Source organism: Euleptes europaea, chromosome 4, assembly GCF_029931775.1.
Source record: "Euleptes europaea isolate rEulEur1 chromosome 4, rEulEur1.hap1, whole genome shotgun sequence".
NCBI classification, from domain to species: domain Eukaryota; kingdom Metazoa; phylum Chordata; class Lepidosauria; order Squamata; family Sphaerodactylidae; genus Euleptes; species Euleptes europaea.
The window spans coordinates 54510154-54523287 of record NC_079315.1 but is presented as its reverse complement, the minus strand read 5'-3'; positions in this window follow the sequence as shown (position 1 = coordinate 54523287).

The following is a 13134-nucleotide window of genomic DNA, read 5'->3' as shown; positions in this document are numbered from 1 at the left end:
AAATGTGCTTTGGGAGTTCTGGCCTTACATTGCCAGGAGGAACACCTGATAATCAATTATGGAAAAACAAAAATAATGTACTGTATTAATAGATTCAAAAGATCCTTGTGGTATATTGATGAAGATATTAGCCAGTTAAAAACCTTGCTTCTGAGTTTCAAAAAAGGCCCTTAAACACAGAATATTGATGAAATTGTGATTTCATTTCCCTGAAAATCAGCTTCATTCATTCATTCAACTTATAACCCGCCCTCCCCGGGCAAGACCAGGCTCAGGGCAGGTAACATCATCCAAGCACATCAAAACATCAACAATAAAAGTAATAATTCTAAAATTAACAATAAAACCCAATTAAAACCTTAAAACTCCAGATGGCGCCTAATTTAGCCCATAGTACCTGGAATAAGCAGCAGGTTGACCCCCCCCCCATAACAGGGGTAACATAGAAGCAAGGAGGGAATAGGGAGGCCAGCAGAAAATGATACCCGTGGCTGTCCTCAACTGTAGGCCTGGCGGAAAAGCTCTGTCTTGCTGGCTCTGTGGAACTCTTTAAGGTCCCGTAGGGCCCTGATGTCATCAGACAGAGCTTTCCATCAGGCCGGTGCCAGGGCTGAAAAGGCCCTGGCTCTCATCAAGGACAGTGGCACACTCTTAGGGCCAGGGACCACCAGTAGATTGTTATCAGATGATTGTAGAGATCTTTGGGAGTATACCAGGAGAGGCGGTTCCACAGTTACGAAGGTCCCGGGCCATGTAAGGCTTTAAAGGTATAAACCAGCACCTTAAACCTGATCCGATACTCCAGCTGGAGCCAGTTCAGTTGACAGAGGACTGGCTTTATATGCTCTCGGGGCAAGACCCCTATAAGGAGATTCACCGCCACATTCTGTATCAGCTGGAGTCACCAGGTCAGTCTCAAGGGCAGCCCTACGTAGAGCTTGATCTCTTTATAGTAGAGCTTAATCTCTTTATAGTAAATTTAATTAAGGATTTGAAGCGTGGAGTAATCTCCCTTGTCTTTCTTCCTCTAGTCAATAAGCTGTACAGTGCTGTCCTCAACAGTCCAATGAACTTAGAATGGTGTCACTCTGTTTAGGATTGCACAAGTAGTGAGCTCCCAAAAGTGAGCTCTTGGTCCTTCTCTTTCAACCAGTATTGGTAGAGGGGTAGCAGTGATGGCCCTGACCTGGATGGCCCAGGCTAGCCTGATCTCGTCAGATCTCAGAAGCTAAGCAGGGTCAGCCCTGGTTAGTATTTGGATGGGAGACCACCAAGGAAGTCCAGGGTTGCTGTGCAGAGGAAGGCACTGGCAAACCACCTCTGGTTAGTCTCTTGCCATGAAAACCCCAAAAGGGGTCGCCATGAGTCGGCTGTGACTTGACGGCACATTACACACACACACAGCAGTGATGAGAAGTATTTGTTTTCCCACTTCTGCTCCTTCACTTGTCATCCTTGCTACCCAATACTGGTCAAAAGTGACCCTTGGGGCAATATATCTCATTGGCTTGAAGAAAGATCAGGATGGGTAGCTGTGTTAGTCTGTCTGTAGCAGTAAAAAACAGCAAGAGTTCAGTAGCACCTTTGATAACTCCACATAGGGGAGAGGGAGTGTGAGGAGAGTCTGTTGCTTTTCTCTTTCCCTTGCTATCGTTACTTCCCACTAAAATTCATTATGGATCATTATGTGTGGTGGGATCTGATTTGACACAGAGGATGTGCTTTACCTTTCAGAATTCTCAGTAGTTAAAGGGTACACTATGAATACTAATGAGATAATTTGCATATTTTATAAATATTAATGAGGTATGAACACACACACTCTCCACATCACAGGAAGTGGCATTAGATGGTCATACCCACCACCAGAAGTGGGTTCAAGTAAACCAAGGTAATTGCCATTGTGGGGAGAACCAAATATTTCCTCATCTCCTCTGAAAGGTAAACCATGCTCTGCCAGAGTTATTATGACTGCCACAACTTGTTCAAGAACATGTTTCCAGTACTGCCATTCATTATGTATCTGTTCTGCTAGTTGACAGTCAATTGTTGAGCCACGTTTTCTTCTTGTAAGATATACTACTGAAGCTGTTCTATGGTCTTCAGAGTTTTCATGACTTTGAACTAAATAGGTGTCGCGCCAGTCAGAAAAGCCATCTGATGATAATGGTGTGGAAGAATTTGAAAAGAGTTTGCACACAAAACAGTATACACGACCAGTTTCTGGTGAATATACTAACCATTGTCTTCAGTATTTTTCACCATTAGCCTGTTTGGGATAGAACAAGCTCTTTGAACAATATCTGTCTTGGTTTGCAAAAGACTTCTTTGACTTTTCAAATGAACCATCTGAGTGCTGACACTCTGACGGACCTTTTTCTATCCAGTATACAATGTCATCTTTGCTTAAATCACCCCATAGCCCAACATCATTCTGCTTGTATTTTGATGTTGAATCTTCTGTGCTTGTACTACTCTCTGGTTGGTCAATCTGAATATTTCTTGCTTTAGTCATTGAAGCAGATTCTATAGAACTAGATATACCAGGTTCTGTATAAGGAAGGGGCAAAAATCACATGACTGACTCGCTGTGGTATAGGCTTTGGGTTCATCAGGCCCCTTATCTGTCTTTGTAAAGAAGCAATCTAATTTTGGCAATTTGCTAAGCTCTTATTCAGCTTTCTGCTTCTCCTTCCTCTTTTGAGCTCCACTTTTAAAAAGGTAAAGGTCCCCTGTGCAAGCACCGGGTCATTCCTGACCCATGGGGTGACGTCACATCCTGACGTTTCCAAGGCAGACTTTGTTTGTGGGGTGGTTTGCCAGTGCCTTCCCCAGTTGTCTTCCCTTTACCCCCAGCAAGCTGGGTACTCATTTGACCGACCTCGGAAGGATGGAAGGCTGAGTCAAGGCTACCTGAAACAGACTTCCGTCAGGATCGAACTCAGGTTGTGAGCAGAGCTTTTGACTAACATTTTAGTCCCAATAAAGTGCAAAAAATGTCTGAGTTACTTTCAAGGGTAAGAGCTCTGGCCTCCTCCATCTTCCTGAACATGTGCTTTCCAAATGGACTATGCTACACCCATACTAATCCTTCCCAAACAGCTGGCAGCTTCATGATTGGCTAATATAATCATGCAGTGCTTTCTGACCAATCTTTTTAAATTGCTGCCTCTTCTGTGCTTTAAAGAGGCTTCATGATTGGCTAATTTAATCACATGGTGCTTTCTGACCAATCTTTTGTGTGTTTTAAAGCGGCTTCATGTGGGCTAATTTAATCACATGGTACTTTGCAACCAATGAAACACGAGTACAAAGTACCCCTCCCCATCCACCCCTCCCTTCTTCCAGTATGGATGCATCTCTCTCTACAAGCACATGGTCTGCTGAAAATGGTGAGTTCCCCATTTTAAATTAGCTACATACCCCCCATTCCCCCCAATGGGGCATGTCTGGGCAAAAACAGCACTGAATTTCATCATCATCATGATTCCTTTATTTAAAGTTTGTTTTTTACAGAAAACCAAAAGGCATTGCAAACCCCCCCCCGCCTCAAAATTACATGCTGTAACACTGCACAATTTATTTATTTTGCCTGTTGATAAAAAGGACTTATAATGTTTATCTTTAACGTAGCCTTGAACATGTTGTAACATTCTTTTATCACTGTCTTTCAAAATCATTTTAAGAGCCCTCTGGGAATCTAATGTCCCTGTCCCTTTACTATTGGTCTGGGGTGGTGGGGCATGTTGCTAGATGTGGTCACATGGTGGCTTTCAACCCTTCCCACTGGTGGATAGCCCCTTTCCGGGGCGGGGAAGCGCTGGAGGAAGTTCAATGGCGCGCAGGTGGGTGGTGCTAGAGAAAGGTCACCCTTTGACATTGAAGAGAGAGGCCTGGTAAGTTCACTTCTGGTGTTGTTGTGGGAGGGGGTATGGCCTGGCAATGTCACTTCCACCGCTGTGTGGGGTGGGGCCGCATATATATGTGTGCACATCACATCCGGTGACGTGGCAGTGTGGGAGTGGCTAGCTTACATGACTTCAGGCGACGCAGGAGGGGGATGGTCACACCTCATTAATATTCATTAAACTTCATAAATATTCATGAATTATGCAAAGTAGCTCATTAGTATTCAATGTGTACCCACTTCTGGTGGTGGGTGTGGCCATCTAATGCCACTTCCTGTGATGTGGAGGGGGCGTGGTCATATCTCAATATTCATTAAATATGCAAATTAGCTCATTAGTATTCATAGTGTACCCTTTAACTACTATCCTCAATGTCTGTCTAAAGCTGGAAATGAAGAACTGCAAACAGAATGCATTGTACTGTTGACTGAAGAGAGAAGGCCTGAGCCTTCAGACTGCTGGCCAATTGCACTGGCTGGTGTTTGACAATCCTCCTCTCATTTTCTGCATGGAAAGAGGGCTCTGAGACCTTTGTACATACAATAGAGGAAAATCACCTGAATGGCCTTTGCCTCAAAGCTCAGAGTTGCTATTAACCAGCAACTTTGTCTCACCTTTTCTTTGGTGCCATGATTTTATGGGTTCATGTACTCCAACTGCAAACAGGCTTTGCATCTGTGATGGAAAAACAACAGGCATTTCTTGTGATGCCCCCGTCACCTATCTTCTGCAGGGAGATAAAATAAAATTAAATATTTCTGTCTTACTTAGTAGCACACATACCTATGGGTAATTTTAAAACCAAATTTTAATTTTAAAAGGTTATTGAGTGATCAATGAAGTAATGAATCAAGGAATTCTACAGCCGTTTCTTTGCTTCTGCATATATGTTTTTTCCCTCCTATAAATGAACCTTTTTAATACCATATGCTTCTGTTGCAGGCAATGGATTTGTTGGATTTGCTGACATGTAGCTTAGACAGCATTAGGCACAGACTCAGGCAGGACACACATTAATCTGAATAGCAAATGTATAGAAATTCCCTTTCAAAAAAGAAATCAGGCAGCGTAAGTAAATAATCGTCATGATCTGTAGTTTTCTCATCAACCTGTACATACATTTAAAATCAGGCATAGGTATAATTCTCCTCCAGATAAATCTCCAGTTATTACCAGGTTTGCAATTCAATTACCCGAGCAGCCTCAAGTACCATTGATTATTCATGGGTTTCTTGGGCAGGGCTGGCTACAAAACTGTTCATTAATCCCCTGAGTGCCTCAGTGCATCTGGCATGCATCTGACATAGCAACACTTTACCCTTCAAGTACTGGAGGCAAGCAGTACTGGCAGTTAGGAAATAAAAGTGCTGGGGCAGGAGAGGTGAGCTCAAAGCCAAGTGATACCTTCCAGTGGCCAGTATTCTTCCAAGCAAAAAGAGGCTTGACTGAACAATGATAACTGTAGGCACTCAGGTCTGGCTCACAAGTTAAACAGGCCGGGTTCAAGGAATTTAATAGGTGGTTGTACACAGCCCCAGCAACGATAATGAGAAAAGGAAAGCAGGTGGTGCTTTCTGTTCTCTGTATGGCTCTTTCAGTTCAATATTGCAAGTGCTTATCTGACTGAACCCGACACCCCCAGAGAAACATTTTCAAAGGTGTTTATTAGGAAAGCATTGTCGAGGTGTGAGCCACACATTCCTTGTTTCTGTCTGGGGTTACTTTAGCCTGATAAGAGTTAGGTTTCTTTGTGGAAGCTCTGTAAAAACCCTCCCACACTTATAACAACGTTTTTTGGGGGAAAGTAGGCCATGTTATCTCTTACCATTATGATACCTCTTTTGTCCATTATGACCATGGCTTAAACTTCCAGTTGGAAAGGGGAAGGAGTTTAAAAAGCTATCTGCTGGCAATGTCTGTTGTATTCTCATTCTCAGGAAGGTGTGAAGGTTATGCTTGTTAGAAGTAGGAAGCTAATCAGCAATTGCTGAATAATAGATTATGAATAAATAACCAAAGGGCTTTGTCAGTGACTAGCATTATTTGTTTGCTTGTTTGAGGGCTCTATAGTCAGCAAGAGCGAAGGTTAAATACTAGCCAACAAGCCAGTCAGAGTGGATTAGTCAAACATTTTAGAGTGGATGCCTATGAATGTAACTTTTAGGCTTGCCAACTCCAGCTTGGGAAATTCCTAGAAATTTAGGGGCAAAGCATGAGAAGGGTGGAGTTTGAAGAGGGGAAGGAGCTCAGCAGAGATGTGATTCTGTTAAGACTGCCCTGCAAAGCTGCCATTTCCTCCAGGGGAACTGATTTCTATAGTCTGGAGATAATTTGTAATTCCTAGAGTTGCTACTAGGGTTGCCAGGTCCCTCTTCGCCACTGGCAGGAGATTTTGGGGGCATAGCCTAAGGAGGGCGGGGTTTGGGGAGGGGAGGTACTTCAATACCATAGAGTCCAATGGCCAAAGTGGCCATTTACTCCAGGTGAACTGATCTCTATTGGCTGGAGATCAGTTGTAATAGCAGGAGATCTCCAGCTACTACCTAGAGGTTGGCAACCCTAGTATTTCCAGGAGAACCCCCCCCCCAGGCCCCACCTACTTTGATCCAAGTGCCTGGAAAGTTCTCAGTCATTATATGGTTGATTTGGTAGACATGCAACACATTTCCTAGATGTGTTTACAACAATCAGACCTGTAGAAAAAGTATGCAGGGGTGTGAGGAGGGGAGATTTGAGGCATCTGCTATGACTGATATATCAAAGCAAGTTTCACATTCTTATATCAGCAAGTAGTTTGAGTCTAGAAGAAGGCAGATTAAGTAGGCAAAACCTGATAATCCAAGCAAAGCCTAGGAGAGAAGTAGCCTGAAAATCATTTCATAATTCTGGTACCAGCTGTGCTTGGCTGCAAGTTATGTTACCTGTCTCTCCCATTCAGATGTTCTGTAATATAGTCACCTGTATTGCCTTTTTGATGCAGTTCCAGAAGAGATGAAGCACTCTAAAACATCCTCAACCCATTTCATATATCCTGTACCCGACTCTTCCTGCAGGGAAGCTTTGGAGAGCTTCCTTTTAATATCAGGGAACTTGCATCTTACTTGGAATGTGCAAATTGGCTCTTCAGCTTCTTCAGTCAGGCTTATGATGTTGCTGCCACAGCTTTTTAGGAAGCATGCTTTCTCAAGATCTGCATGTTCAGCTCTCATGCACAGGCTTGCTTTTCAGCTTTGAATTTTAAGTAAACGATGACATTTCCATAGTATTCCTTTATTGCTAGATATTATTTGGTGCACATCTATCTAAAACAGCTGAAGAACCTTTTCTTACAGAGTGACTGTTATATGCGGCAATTAAACAGAAATGGCCCCCTCTCTTTATCTCATGCACACCATTATTTCGAAAAATACTGTTTTCAGTCCTGCATGTGTATTGATTTGCTCTCCCAAAAGCTGTTGTAAAATTGCTTTTTTGATATCTGGTCATCTAGTGGCTGATTTGAAAAATGCAACCAGAGCAGGTTAAAAAATACTGGTGGGGAGAAGAAGAAAAAGAACAAATGAGGAGAAGCTGGGAAATTAGATATTAGGTGGAGCTACCAAAATGTGTTGGTGCACAAAAACATTTATATTATCTCTGGAATTGTATACAAAATACCTGCATTGTTTATATGGATGTTGTAATGTTCTGTGGATCTTATAGTAGTGGTTATTGTTGGTTATCGAATTAGCTGTTTAAGAGGGACTGGGCTGTAAAATGGGTCCAGATTCTCCAGTCTTAATAGTCACTGCCACTGGTTTAACCTGTTGTGTGTGTGTGTAAAGTGCCGTCAAGTCGCAGCCGACTTATGGCGAGCCCTTACAGGGTTTTCAAGGCAAGAGATGAACAGAGGTGGTTTGCCAGTGCCTTCCTCTGCACCGCAACCCTGGTACTCCTTGGTGGTCTCCCATCCAAATACTAACCAGGGCTGATCCTCCTTAGCTTCCGAGATCTGACGAGATCAGGCTATACCATGTTACCATCCTAGAAATGGCGAAGAGAAGTTTTGTTATGTTTTTTAGCATAGCACAAGTCCTCTAGTGATTGGTTCTGTCACCGAGGTCAATCAGCTGATCGCATGCAGCCAGCCTTGGCTCCAACACCGGAGATTTGGTTGGGCCTGATATGGGATGTGGAAACAAGTGGTTCAAGTCCTTCAGGCTAAGGGATCATACTCAGTCTTGAACCAATCACCGCAGGTCCTGTTCTAAACTGAGGAGGGTGGAGTTTAGAAAGCTGTTTTCTTATGGTTCAACAATATTAGCTGGGTAAATAACATAAAAGCGGCAGCACTTTTCCTGTAAGAAATTCTAGATCGATCGGGCTACTGTATTCCCAGCTAAAGATGCTGCAGTCAGAATAGTGGTGCATGATTGGAAAGGAGTCAGATGTTTTTGCTATGGCACTGAGGTAAGGAGAGGGGGAGCCAGTGGGGAAAGATGTGACAATCTTCATTTAGAAAAAGAAGAAAACCTTGTTGAGTGACATGTATAATTCAGCCATCTTAATTACGAATGCTATTATGCCCTACATTATTTAGAGAGAGGGGAACTGTAGAATTGAGATCAGAGCACACTATGCCATGTGTATTTATGTAGAACTTTTTTTAAAAAAAAATTCTAATCCACCTTTCTGCTGATAGCATGCACGAGGCCGCTTACAGAAGTAAAAAAGGAAACCCCTTACAAAACATTTTCATAATTAAAAAACACAACAGATGAACAATCCTGTAAAAATACACATATTGCATATGCGTATTTTATATTCTAATTGCAAAATTGGCCAGTCTTTGGATACTTAAATCCAGCGACTGCAGCAACACAGATCTTTATACAATCCTGAAGAGTGCAAGGTTTGCAGATATCTGTTAAATCTTAAAAAGAGAGAGAGAAAGAGAGAGATTGGGAGGTTTAAAAAAGGCAAAAATAATAAAAAGGAGTGCCAGTAGCTTTACGGTACGGATTCCCTCAGTGGCTGTTGCTAGGCTATCACAGATTTCAGTCTCGTTTCTGTGAGTAAAAGGCAGGGGGAGGGGGCAGGACACTTTCTAGGCCTATTTTGGCCTTTGTGGTAGAACTCATTGGGGCCAGGCCTGGCCAGGGTTGCCAGCTCCAGGTTGAGAAATTCCTGGAGATTTTGTGGTGGGCAGGGTTTGAGGAGGGCAGGGCTTGGGGAGGGGAGAGGCCTCAGCCAGATATAATGCAATAGAGTCCACCCTCCAAAGCAGCCATTTTCTCCAGGGGGACAGATCTCTGTTGTCTGGAGTTCAGATGTAATTCCAAGGGAGCTCCAGGTCCCACCTGGAGGTCGGCAACCCTAGGCCTGGCAGCAACCTACCACCTGACCTGCCTGGCTCAACTAGAACTGGCTGATTTCTACTGTTCAACAGCAGCCACCCTATGAAAGCTAGTGAGGTGTAGCAGTTAAAGCTTCAGAAAAGGGTCTGCGAGACCCAGGTTCAAATCCCCATCTTGTTGTAGAAGCTCACTGGTTGATTTTAAACCTGTCACATACTGTCACATACTTTTAGCCTAACCTACCTCACTGGGTTGTTGTGTGGATAAAAAAGAGGAGAGGAGATTACTGTAAACTGCTTGGTCCCCACTGTGGAGAAAAACTATAGTTTTCCAAGGAAGAGTCTGTGAGGGGTGGGGGAGATGGAAAATATGACAGAGGGGCAGATAAAGGTTGGTTGGCTGTTGGTGGGAAGGAGATAGGATTGCCAACTCCAGGTTAAGAAATTCCTGCAGATTTGAGGGGTGGAGCTTGGGGGGTGGAGTTTGAAGAGGGGGGTTCTCAGAAGTATATAATGGCATAGACTCCACCCTCCAAGCAGTAAATTCCTTCAAGGGAAATAGGGTTGCCAACCTCCAGGTGAGGGCTGGAGATCACCCAGAATTACCACTGATCTCCAGGTGGCAAAGATCAGTTCACCTGGAGAAAATGGCTGTTTTGGAGGGTGGAGTCTATAGCATTATACCCTGCTGAGGTTTCTTCCCTCCCAAAACCTCATCCTTCCATGGCTCCACCCCCAAATCACTAGGAATTCCCCAACCTGGAGCTGGCAACCTGAAAAGGAATTTAACTCTGTAATTGGGAGATCTGTTGTGATTCTGGGATAGCTGCTGCCCCCACTGCTGCTGTGGGCGGCTGCCGTGGGAGTGGGAGAAGAAGCAGGTGGGAGGCCAGGACGGTGATGAGGGACAGAGAGTGATGGGGTGGGGCATCTGCAAGAGAGAGAAGGGTCATTTATGCATGGGAGTTTTACCTGAGGTCCGTTGCTCACGGGACCCACACTTTCCTGTTGAGTCTATGCACCAGCAGTCTCCAAGCTCAGATCTAGAAGTATTTGAATCCCTGCCCCTTGAAATGCTGCTTTATAATTGACTGTAGTGAGACAAAAGTTCCTCCCCCTCCGAAACCCAATTGTAGCATAAAAAAAGCATTTTAAGAGCATTTTAAGAACAAAAACAAAAAACTGAGCTATTTGAAAGGAACCGGGGTGTGTGTGTGTGACCCAACCCTCATTTTTAAAAGCCTTCTGCTCAGAAAGAACTCTGAGGAAGCAGGAAGTATTTGAATCTCCGCCCCTTGACATGCTTTTTGGTAACTGGCTGTGTACTTCTGTGAGAGAAATCAAGCTTCTGTGTCCCATGCTTTGCCTTATGCATGGGGATTTCAAGTGGGCTGAGCTCAGGGGAGTGGGAAGAATCGAGTTAACAGAGGGAAGGCAAGTCCCCTGATTTATGAGGGATGGCAGTGAGGTCATCTCTAATGGATGGAAAACTCATGCATAACTCCAAGGAACAACCAAGACAGACAGGAAGCGAACATGAGTGAAAGTACCCATGCATAAATGACCAAAGAGTGAGGGGGTGAGGGGCAGAAAGAGAAAGTGACAGGCATGGAGGAGATAGAGAATAAGGAAAAGGGTGGAAGGAGGGAGAAAGAGTGAGAGACTGAGAGAAGCAGGGGGAGGGGGGAAGCAAAGGGGGGGGGAATGGCATAGCTGATCCCTCAAATTTCTTGTGGGCCCCCATGGTATTTCTACATTTCTATATTTCCAAGCCAAATTCCAATTTAACTAGGGGTAGAGACATTCCCATAAAAACAAAAAAATGATTGTGATGCAGATATCATTGTGTTTCATAGTACTAAAAGATTCAGAGCTTGACGACACACTTTGACATAAAACAGAATGTTTCTATTGCATAGATCCTCCCCTTTAGTATATTGAATAACTCAGACCACTATGGCTCCTTTACAAAGCTATACTTTTAAAACATTTTGAAAGAAAACACACACACACAATGTTTTGAACCTAAGATATTAGGCAACATCAATCTTCATGAATTTTAAAGGAAAACAACCAAAAACATCTAAAATTAATAATTTTGAAAGTTTTTAAATCTTCAGGTATTTTTATAGAGAATATAACTCTCTGTGGCGAGGTCAATATTCTCCAGGTCAACAGGTTGTCCTGATTCAGCTGTATCTCTTCACGTAGGCCATTTATGCATGGGTAGTTTGCATCATGATGACCGCTGGACTACTTCGGGGCTTTGTTGGAATAATGCATGATTTTTCTGACCTTCAGAAGTCACTTCGCTCTCCTCCCACATTTTCCCACATTTTCAGGATGCTGTTTTACTGCGAGGTTTATGTCTGCGTCAAGCCCAAATCTATTGCCACTTCTATGCGTAGGCTTAAATTTGGGTTTGTCACCCCACACCTCTATTCTTACTCCTCCCACTAGTCTTCTCTCACCCTCTCGTCCTTCGCTGCCATCATCCAACCCCTCCCCTCTGGGTTGGACAAGGAATCAGGCAGCTGTGCCACCTCCAGTGCCTTCAAGCAGCTGGGCGAGCCACCCAGTGAGGGCAATTCCAGCTGCAAACCTTATTCCTAAGGTGTTGGCAGCAGAAGGAAATGGCAACCCACACAAAGTAGGAGATGTGATTATTATTTTTTTTAGTGAGTGCAAGATTAGTGATGAAATGGTAAAACAGTAAAAGGCCAAGCAAGTATTCACCATCTGCGTGTCTGGTCATTATGGGGTTTGTTTTGGTGGCTCGCTCACTCTTGCCCCTGACTGATTTTTTTCTTTTTACCTTCCCCTAGCCTGGATTTCTAACTCCGGATCACCATCTCCGCTTGGATGGAGGAGGAGGAGGGAGAGGAGGAGGAGACAGCTGGAGGAGGCAAAGCAAGGGGAAAGCCATCCTCTCAGTGAGTCAGCGTGGTGACCACTTGAGGCCTGCCCACTGAAGCAGGCAAGGAACTGCTCCTACAGCCCCATCGTAATCTCTCTGTGCTTGCATGTGATGTGGTGGCGCTGGTGGCGGAGGCTACTGCGGGTGAGTGTTGGGACGTGTCTATGTGTGAGTATGTGTGTGTGTATCTGCAGATGAATACCTTGTGTAAATCAAACAGCAGCAGTTTCCACACAGTATGGAGCACGTGGGCACATGCACATCCTCAAAGGCGGCAGCAGGCGGAAATGGAACCTCGCAAAGCGGGCAGTGAGGTTTTTTTTTATTAGCTAGTGCAAAATGGAATGATGAACTAGTAAAAGGCCAAGAGAGCGTTCTTATGTCTGCCGTGGTGAGATGGTGAGAAATGTTTAATCAAATGGTCATTGCTGCATTGGTGTACTTTTCTCCTTTCTCATTTGGGGTGATTCTCTGCTTTGGTTGAAAATGGCTACTCGGTTCACTTCAAATGAAAGAATCCCACCATGGGGATTGTTGGGGCTGGTGACAGCCAATTACAAAGTGGTAATCACAGGGGGTAGGGACTCACACATGTGGCATAGGTGCCTTTTTAAACCCTCTTAGTGAAATATCACTACAGTGTATGCGTGAACAAAAAAAGGGGGGTGGCAAGCCATTGGCATCAGACGCTGCACATTTTCGCTGCTGATGAATAAGTACTCCAGGAATTTCTTCAGGAATAAAAGTCCCTGTGCATAGTAATTTGAGAATTCGAATGCAAATGCTGTGTATCAATAAAACAGTATATCCAAGGCAAACTGCCCATGCATAAAAGGCCTTAGAAATGGTTCCCTGGATCAGTGTTTTATTAATAAACTCATGGGACATTTTTTACTCCAATATGTTAAATAGGCTTGGGGTAAAAAACAAAAACAATGAAATACCCCAGTGGCAAAATGCAGATTTCTGGGATT